This window comes from Bos indicus x Bos taurus, chromosome X (genome assembly GCF_003369695.1).
Source record: "Bos indicus x Bos taurus breed Angus x Brahman F1 hybrid chromosome X, Bos_hybrid_MaternalHap_v2.0, whole genome shotgun sequence".
In the NCBI taxonomy this organism is placed as follows: domain Eukaryota; kingdom Metazoa; phylum Chordata; class Mammalia; order Artiodactyla; family Bovidae; genus Bos; species Bos indicus x Bos taurus.
The window spans coordinates 95583998-95593219 of NC_040105.1; positions in this window are offsets into that span (position 1 = coordinate 95583998).

A 9222-nucleotide genomic window follows, 5' to 3' on the forward strand; every position below is an offset into this window, starting at 1 on the left:
GCCTCAAATACCACATGTCCTCTGCTGTGTCATGCTCAGTCACTCAGTCATCTTCAACTCGTTGCAACCCTATGGACTGCAGCCCTCCAGACTCCTCTATCCATGGGATTTTTCCCAGTCAAGAATACTGGAATAGGTTGCCATTTCCTCCTCCAGGGGATCTTCCTGACCCACATGTCTCAAACTGAATTAATTATCTCTCCTTCCAAATATACCTTTCTTTCTATATTCTCTCTCTCACTAAATGGCATGATGATCAGTTTCTAGAATGGAAACCTCCAAATGATCCTTTATTTCTTCCTCTCTTGCCTAATTAGGCCTCCATAACTAGTGAATTATTAAATCCAGTCATTTTTGCCTCTGAATTATCTTCCCAGTTTTATTCTTTCCATCCTCAAGTTCCACTGTCTTAGTTGAGGTTCTCATAGTTACTTTTATTGTTGCAATAGAGTCTTTACTGGTCCCCTTACCTTCAATGGTCTTTTCTAGGACTCAGATTTGAGGATAATCTCTGCCATGATTAAAACCTTTCTGTGTTTATTCATTGTCTATAAACATCAAAACTCATTATGGTGACATCATAGGCACTTCAAGGTCTTGACTGTGTCTAATACCCCCAGCCTTGCTTTTGGACAATTTCTTCTGTAGAAATGGAGACAACTGGGTGTCTTAGCTGGGCAGAGCTATGGAATATATATGTGTGACTTCACCCACATCCTAATGTCTCAAAGGAAAATATTTTTCTAATTTGTTGCAGACATGAACACGCATGAATTGATTATGGAAGTTATGAAATATCAATCATGGTTCTATTTGTTCTACAATTCTTTGGCCAAACTTAAAACAAAATGAATCTATGAGAGCAGTCTTATGAAGAAATCCATGTTTATTGTGTTAGATTTTTTTCCCCCTCAACAATGTTACTCACACTATGCTTCTAATACCTTCCTTACACTTTGTGCTTTATTGATTCTGAGCACTCTTTGCTTTTTTACCCTGCAATGCATTTTCTTTTTTTTTTTTTCATTTATTTATTTTTTTTTACTTTACAATATTGTATTGGTTTTGCCATACATCAACATGAATCTGCCATGGGTATACACGTGTTCCCCATCCTGAACCCCCTTCCCACCTCCCTCCCCATACCATCCCTCTGGGTCATCCCAGTGCACCAGCCCCGAGCATCCTGTATCATGCATCAAACCTGGACTGGTGATTCGTTTCACATATGATATTATACATGTTTCAATGCCATTCTCCCAAATCATCCCACCCTCTCCCTCTCCCACAGAGTCCAAAGGACTGTTCTATACATCTGTGTCTCTTTTGCTGTCTCACATACAGGGTTATTGTTACCATCTTTCTAAATTCCATATATATGCGTTAGTATACTGTATTGGTGTTTTTCTTTCTGGCTTACTTCACTCTGTATAATAGGCTCCAGTTTCATCCACCTCATTATTACTGATTCAAATGTATTCTTTTTAATGGCTGAGTAATACTCCATTGTGTATATGTACCACAGCTTTCTTATCCATTCATCTGCTGATGGACATCTAGGTTGCTTCCACGTCCTGGCTATTAGAAACAGTGCTGTGATGAACATTGGGGTACACGCATCTCTTTCAATTCTGGTTTCCTCTGTGTATATGCTCAGCAGTGTGGTTGCTGGGCTACAGTCTTTGCTTGGGTTTCCCTTCTTCCCCTTGTCTACCTGAAAATTCTCATTTAGTCTTTAAAATACTGCCTAGATGTTACCAGTTCCTGACAGACTTCACTGATCTCATCTCTACAACTTCATTGAGTTCATAGGCCTTTCCCTTGTTCTATTTTTGTATCTTGCTCATACTTCAAATGTTGCACTTGTTACACTGTATTATAAGTAGTTTCTGCGTTTTTCTTCTGAGTAGACTTTGAGATCCTTTAAAACATGAAATAAAATAAAGGTCCAATTGATATGCCATAGAAGCACAGAAAGAGGAATGATTAATTCTGATTCAGGAGAGCAGGGAAAATGACACAAAGCACCTGAAATTTCAGTAGGTTGTTCACTTACTAGCACTCTATGTGGCAAGCACTGTTGTAGGGGCTAGATACATACTCAGTAGTGGACAAGACAAACACAGTCCCTGACATTATAGAGCTCAGAAGCTATTTAGGGAGACAGAAGTTAAACTAAAGGGGGAAAACCCTTCAAATAAAAAAAATATATATAAATAACAAAACAGGCTAAGAAGGAAAAGTTCAAGGAATATTATGAAAACACCTAATTTAGATTGGGAGGGGGTGGTCAGGGAAGCCCACACTAAAGAGAAGTCCCTTAAGCTCAGATCTAAATAATGAGTGGAAATTAGCCTGTGAAGAGTGGGAAAGAGATTATTCCAGGCAGAGGGGTCAGCAAATCCAAATACCTTGAAGCAGAAAAGAGATTGTGTTTGAAAAATAAAAGGAAAGTCAGTGTGGTGGTAATATAGTGAATGTGGAGGAGAGTTGCTTGAGATAAGTCTGAAGAGGTAGGCAGGGACTATATCATACAAGATTGTATCTATTAGGACTCTTAGGCTGCATGTAACAGAAACCAAGTTATGGTGGTTTAACAAAATAAAAACTTTATTTTTCTAACATAAAGGAACCTCAATGTCAACAGTTCAGGACTCATAAGTTTCAGGACTCAAGCATCTATCTTTTTGTTCTATGATCCAGTGAGCATGGCTTCTATCTTCAGGCTTCCTGCTGTTCTACTTCCAGGAAGCAAAAGGAAAGAATGCAAAGGACAAAAAAAACCAAAAAACAAAAAAACAAACATATGACAGTTAAGTCTGTCTCATTCCATCAGGAAAGTAAGTTTTCCTGGAAGCCCCATTTATCTATTAGATAGAACTGGGTTGGATGGCCACCTTTAGCTACAATAGAGTATGAGGAGGTTTCATTTTCAATTTAGTCTATTACTACTCCTAAAAAAATCTACTGGTTTTATTAGAAAAGGGGAAAACACATTAGGTAGGCAATTTGCAGTTGCTACCACAAAGTGTGTGGAATTTCTTAGTTTATTCTAAAAACAGTGGGAATTCATTGAAGGGTTTTAAGCAGGGGAGATACACAGTTCCTTTTATGTTGATTAGCATCTGTTTGGCTGTTGTGAGAAGGATGAATTGTAAGGGGGGCAAGAGTGGTTTAAAGGTTGACCAGTTAGAAGGTAATTGCAAGAGCTTATGATGCCTTGGATAAAGGAAGTGGTAGTAGAGATGGAGATAAGTAGACAGTAGAGAGAAGTAGAGGTAGCATGCTTTTGGTGAGAAATTGGATCCACAGGGTGAGAGAAGGAGAGGAATAAAAAATGATTCATGTGTTTGTGGATTATGCATTTGGATGGAGAGTGCTATCATCTATTAGATTATGAAACATGGAGGACCAGATTGGGGTGATGAGTATGATTTTGGACATGTTGAATTTGAGGTGCTTATGAAGCATAAAAAGGGGATATCTTGTTGGCAGTTGAACATATGTGTCTGGAATTCAAAAGACGGGCCCTGAAGTAGAAATAGAGATTTGGGAGCCATTTACCTGTGAATGGTATTCAAAACTATGGGAGTTGATGACATGGTTTAGAAAATGAGTACAGAACAGGAGAGAAAGGCTTAAGGCTGACCACTGGGAATCTTCAAGAGTTATTTATTTAAAAATATGCTTTTACAATGGTTTTTGCATTTTATTAAAAAATGCATGCAGTATTCATTATAAAATAAGCCAGCAATATAGAGAAGTACAAAAAGGAGGGAAAAAATACCTCCAGAAACCTGCAGGAAATAGAACTAATCAGTATGTGCCTTAATTTGCTTATCTGAATAAAAGAGGATAAAAATAGTAACTATAAGATTGCTGTGATAATAAGATAATCCATTTGAAGTGCTTACTTTGCTATCTGGCAAATAGTAAATAGTTCATAAACATTAATTACTAAGATTAATGAACATTATTCTGGACATCGCTTTTATTATAAAGGATTAAGGAATGGATAGATATAAAATTTTAATAGAAATAATATACATGCTCTTTCAAAAAGTCAGAAGTTGAACAAAAGACTAATAGATTAAAGTGAAAGTAAAGAAACTGACAAATTTCAGATAAATGTTTCTTCCCTCTCAAGAAATAGTAGTCTCTGAAAGACTTTTAAAGTTAAGATTAAAGATTTGGAAAATACAAAGAAGTTATAGTTACTATATTTTTATCTCCATGTTTCAGTTCTTGAGAGTGTTAGACTGATTCCCTGGCTAGTTGATTAAGGATATGGGTTCTGAAGACAGCCTGCTTGGGTTAAGCTCAGTTCTGCAACTTACTAGCTATAAGGTAGGCAAATAATTTAATCTCTATTTGCCTCAGTTTTCTCGTTTTTAGAACGAAGACTAAAAAGTGCCTACTTCATAAGGGGGAGAATGGATACATGTGTATGTATGGCTGAGTCCCTTTGCTGTCCATCTGAAACTATCACAACATTTTGGCTATATTTCAATATAAAATAAAATGTTAAAAAATTTCCTACTTCACTGGATTGTAAAGAATAAAAGAGTTAATACATACATAATACTTGACACAGTGCCTGGTACATAATGAACTATTATTATAAATATGAGGAAATAAGTTATCATTATATAGTGTGATGAAATACACTTTTCCTTCCATCTCATGATTTTTGTTAGCTATATTATTATTTTTACCTTCTCATAGTTTATAACATTTATATTCTGTTCTCCACCTAGAATTCTCTAAGTTGTTCGGTCCTGCTTCTGTGTTTAAATGAATTCAGTGCCTAACACTACTCCTTTTATTACAGCTTCTTTATTCCTGAGTTCTTTGTTTTCATGTATCTCTTGGTTGTCTAGGTTTTATAAGATGCTAGTTATTTTTTTTAAACCAGCCCTCATGAGTGTTGCATTTCTTGAACTTTGGCAGGCTTGAGAATATCTGTGTGTTGAAGTGCAAACTGATAGGATAGAAAATTCTTGGGTCACACTTTGGTTCCCTCGGGAGTTTGTTGATTATCACTCCACTGTCTATGGCACTGTGGGCTACACTGGTCTTTTCATCATGGCCTCTTCCATTCGTCCATTGGCTGGATGGATTTCATTGCAGAAATTCCAGCATTAGGAGTCAAATGATGGAGGAGGAGGAGCTGTCAAATGAGATTGAAATAGTGTAGCCAAGAAAAAGGGAGGAAAACACTGAGGTGTCACAAAAGCCAAGAGAAGGTTAGGTTTGACAAAGATGGCAGTAGTGAATTCTGTCAGAAGCCTCTACAAGGTCAAAAGCCTGTCAAAAATAGGATTTGGGTGGATACAGAGAATGTGGAAGAGCATTTGGGGCTGCAATAATAAATGAAAATTTTATAGGTGTATAAGTATGTGTTTGGATTGTGGGAGTACTGAGTAGTCCATTGTGGGTGGAAAATTGATTTCAGGGGAAAGATGAAGTTATGACAGACCATGTTGCCCAGATCTCTTTTTCTATCAGGCCGCTTTGTTTTTTGTTTTTTTTTTTTTTTTCCTTCTGCCTGTCCACCTAGCTCTTCATCTGGATTAAAGAAAGATATCTCTGAGTTAGCTTTCTCTTGCTCCCTTCTTTAGTGTCTTTTTTTGTTGTTTTTCCATTGTTGTTTTCCATTTGTTGTTTTTCCATTGCTCAGTCTTGTCCGACTCATTGCAACCCCATGGACTGCAGCACACCAGGCATCCCTGTCCTTCACCATCTCCCGGAGCTTGCTCAAACTCATGTCCATTGAATCGGTGATGCCATCCAACTGTCTCATCTGCTATCATTCCCTTCTCTTCCTGCCTTCAGTCTTTTCCACTTTCCCAGCATTAGGGTCTTTTTCAATGAGTTAGCTCTTTGCATCAGGTGGCCAAAATATTGGAACTTCAGCTTCAGCATCAGTCCCAATTATGATTATTTGGGATTGATTTCCTTTAGGATTAACTGGTTTGATCTCCTTGTGGTCCAAGGGACACTCAAGAGTCTTCTCCAACACCACAGTTCAAAAGCATCAATTCTTTGGTGCTCAGTCTTTTTTATGGTCCAACTCTCACATCTATACATGACTCCTGGAAAAACCATAGCTTTGACCAGATGGTCAATGTCTTCTATATTTCTTTATTTTTTGGAATTAAAAAAAATGGGATTTTCAGTAATGTCCTGTCCAAAAATCAATAAATCAATTCAATAAATATTGAATATCTATTGAGAATGCTGTAGTATATAAAACAGTATAATGGTGAAGACAGGGAATGCAACTATCACAGCCCAGTGTGTGCTAAGTGCTATCTTAAGGCAGTATGGGGTGCTTTGGAATGCAGAGGAAAGCCTGCTCTGCAAGGTTACAGGGAGGTTTAGTTCAGTTCAAGGGAAGGGTACTTAGGGCAGGCTTCCAGGAGAAAATGATGGAGGAATCAAAACTTGCAAGATGAATAGGCAGGCAAAGCTATCAAGAGAAATAGTGTTTTAGGCAGAAGGAAATCATGGATAAAATCTTGAAAATGTGAAAGAGAATGGAACGTTTGAGCAACTGAAAGAATTTTAGTGTGGAAGGAGTGTTTAAAATTTTTTCTGTTACAAAAGAAGTACATCTTCACTGGGAAATAATCAATCAAAAGTAAGAAGTAAAAAAAAAAAATGAAAGTTTATTCCTTACCTCTACAATCCACAAATTAACCATTAATAGTTTAGTGAGTATTATTTTAATATCCTTTACTCTTCAGTACGTCAAGGCTGTATATTGTCACCCTGCTTATTTAACTTATATGCAGAGTACATCACAAGAAATGCTGGGCTGGAAGAAGCACAAGCTGGAATCAAGATTGCGGGGAGGAAATATCAATAACCTCAGATATGCAGATGACACCACCCTTATGGCAGAAAGTGAAGAGGAACTGAAAAGCCTCTTGATGAAAGTGAAAAGGAGAGTGAAAATGTTGGCTTAAAGCTCAACATTCAGAAAACGAAGATCATGGCATCTGGTCCCATCACTTCATGGGGAATAGACGGGGAAACAGTGTCAGACTTTATATTTTTGGGCTCCAAAATCACTGCAGATGGTGATCGCAGCCATGAAATTAAAAGACGCTTACTTCTTGGAAGGAAAGTTATGACTAACCTAGATAGCATATTCAAAAACAGAGACATTACTTTGCCAACAAAGGTCCGTCTAGTCAAGGCTATGGTTTTTCCTGTGGTCATGTATGAATGTGAGAGTTGGACTGTGAAGAAAGCTGAGCACTGAAGAATTGATGCTTTTGAACTGCGGTGTTGGAGAAGACTCTTGAGAGTCCCTTGGACTGCAAGGAGATCCAACCAGTCCATCCTAAAGGAGATCAGTCCTGGGTGTTCTTTGGAAGGAATGATGCTAAAGCTGAAACTCCAGTACTTTGGCCACCTCATGTGAAGAGTTGACTCATTGGAAAAGACTCTGATGCTGGGAGGGATTGGGGGGAGGAGGAGAAGGGGACGACAGAGGATGAGATGGCTGGATGGCATCACCGACTCGATGGACGTGAGTTTGAGTGAATTCTGGGAGTTGGTGATGGACAGGGAGGCCTGGCTTGCTGCGATTCATGGGGTTGCAAAGAGTTGGACACAACTGAGCGACTGAACTGAACTGAACTCTTCAAGTGAAAATTCACACTCACATACACATGTATGTGTGTATATATACTTTATTAATAGTCTGAAAAATATATCATCTTATAAAATATTCATATTTGTCTTCTATGTGAATTGCCATTTAAAAATATATCACAGATATCCTTACTTTTCAATACAAGAACCGTATTGACAATTGAACAACATTCCATAAACAATGCAATAAAAATTTCCATCTACCTGATGAATGATTAAGTAAAATATAGTATAGACATGCAATGGAATATTGTTAGGCAATAAAGAAGAATGAAATGCTTCTACATGGTACAACGTGACTGAATCTTGAAAACATTACCCTAAATAAAAGAAGTCAAATGTTGCTATGAACGAACATTCATGTAAAAGTTTTTGTGTGAACATATGTTTTAAAATTCTCTTGAGTATGTCCTTAGGAGGAGAATTGCTGGACCATTTCATAATTTTATGTTTAAGTTTCTGAGGGACCATCTAACATTTTTGGGCAGTGACATGAGTTTGCCCAAACTCATGTCCATCAAGTCGGTGATGCCATCCAACCATCTCATCCTCTGTCATTCCCTTCTCTTCCTGCCTTCAATCTTTCCCAGCATCAGGGTCTTCTCCAGTGAGTCTGTTCTTCACATCAGATGGCCAAAGTATTGGAGTTTCATTTTCAACATCAATCCTTCCAATGAATATTCAGGACTGATTTCCTTGAGGATAGACTGGTTGGATCTCCCTGTAGTCCAACAGACTCTCAAGAGTCTTCTCCAACACCACAGTTCAAAAGCATCAATTCTTCTGCACTCAGCTTTCTTTATAGTCCAACTCTCACATCCATACATGACTACTGGAAAAACCATAGCTTTGACTAAACAGACCTTTGTTGGCAAAGTAATATTTCTGTGTTTTAATATGCTGTCTAGGTTGGTCATAGCTTTTCTTCCAAGGAGCAAGTGTCTTTTAATTTCATAACTGCAATCACCATCTGCAGTGATAGTGGAGCCCAAGAAAATAAATTCTGTCACTGTTTCCATTGTTTCCCCATCTATTTGCCATAAAGTGATGGGACCAGATGCTATGATCTCAGTTTTTTGAACGTTGCGTTTTAAGCCAACTTTTTCACTCTCCTCTTTCACTTTCATCAAGAGACTCTTCTTATAGAGCCTTTGCTTTCTGCCATAAGGATGGTGTCATCTGCACATCTGAGGTTATTGATGTTTCTCCCTGAAATCTTGATTCTAGCTTGTGCTTCATACAGCCCAGCATTTCTCATAATGTACTCTGCATATAAGTTAAATAAGCAGGGTGATAACATACAGCCTTGGCATACTCTTTTTCCAATTTTGAACCAGTCTGTTGTTCCATGTCCAGTTCTAACTGTTACTTCTTGACCTGCATACAGATTTCTCAGGAGGCAGGTAAGGTGGCCTGATATTCTCATCTCTTTAAGAATTTTCCATAGTTTGTTGTGATCCACATAGTCAAAGGCTTTGATTTAGTCAATAAAGCAGAGGTAGATATTTTTCTGGAATGCTCTTGCTTTCTCGATGATGCAACGGATGTTGGCAATTT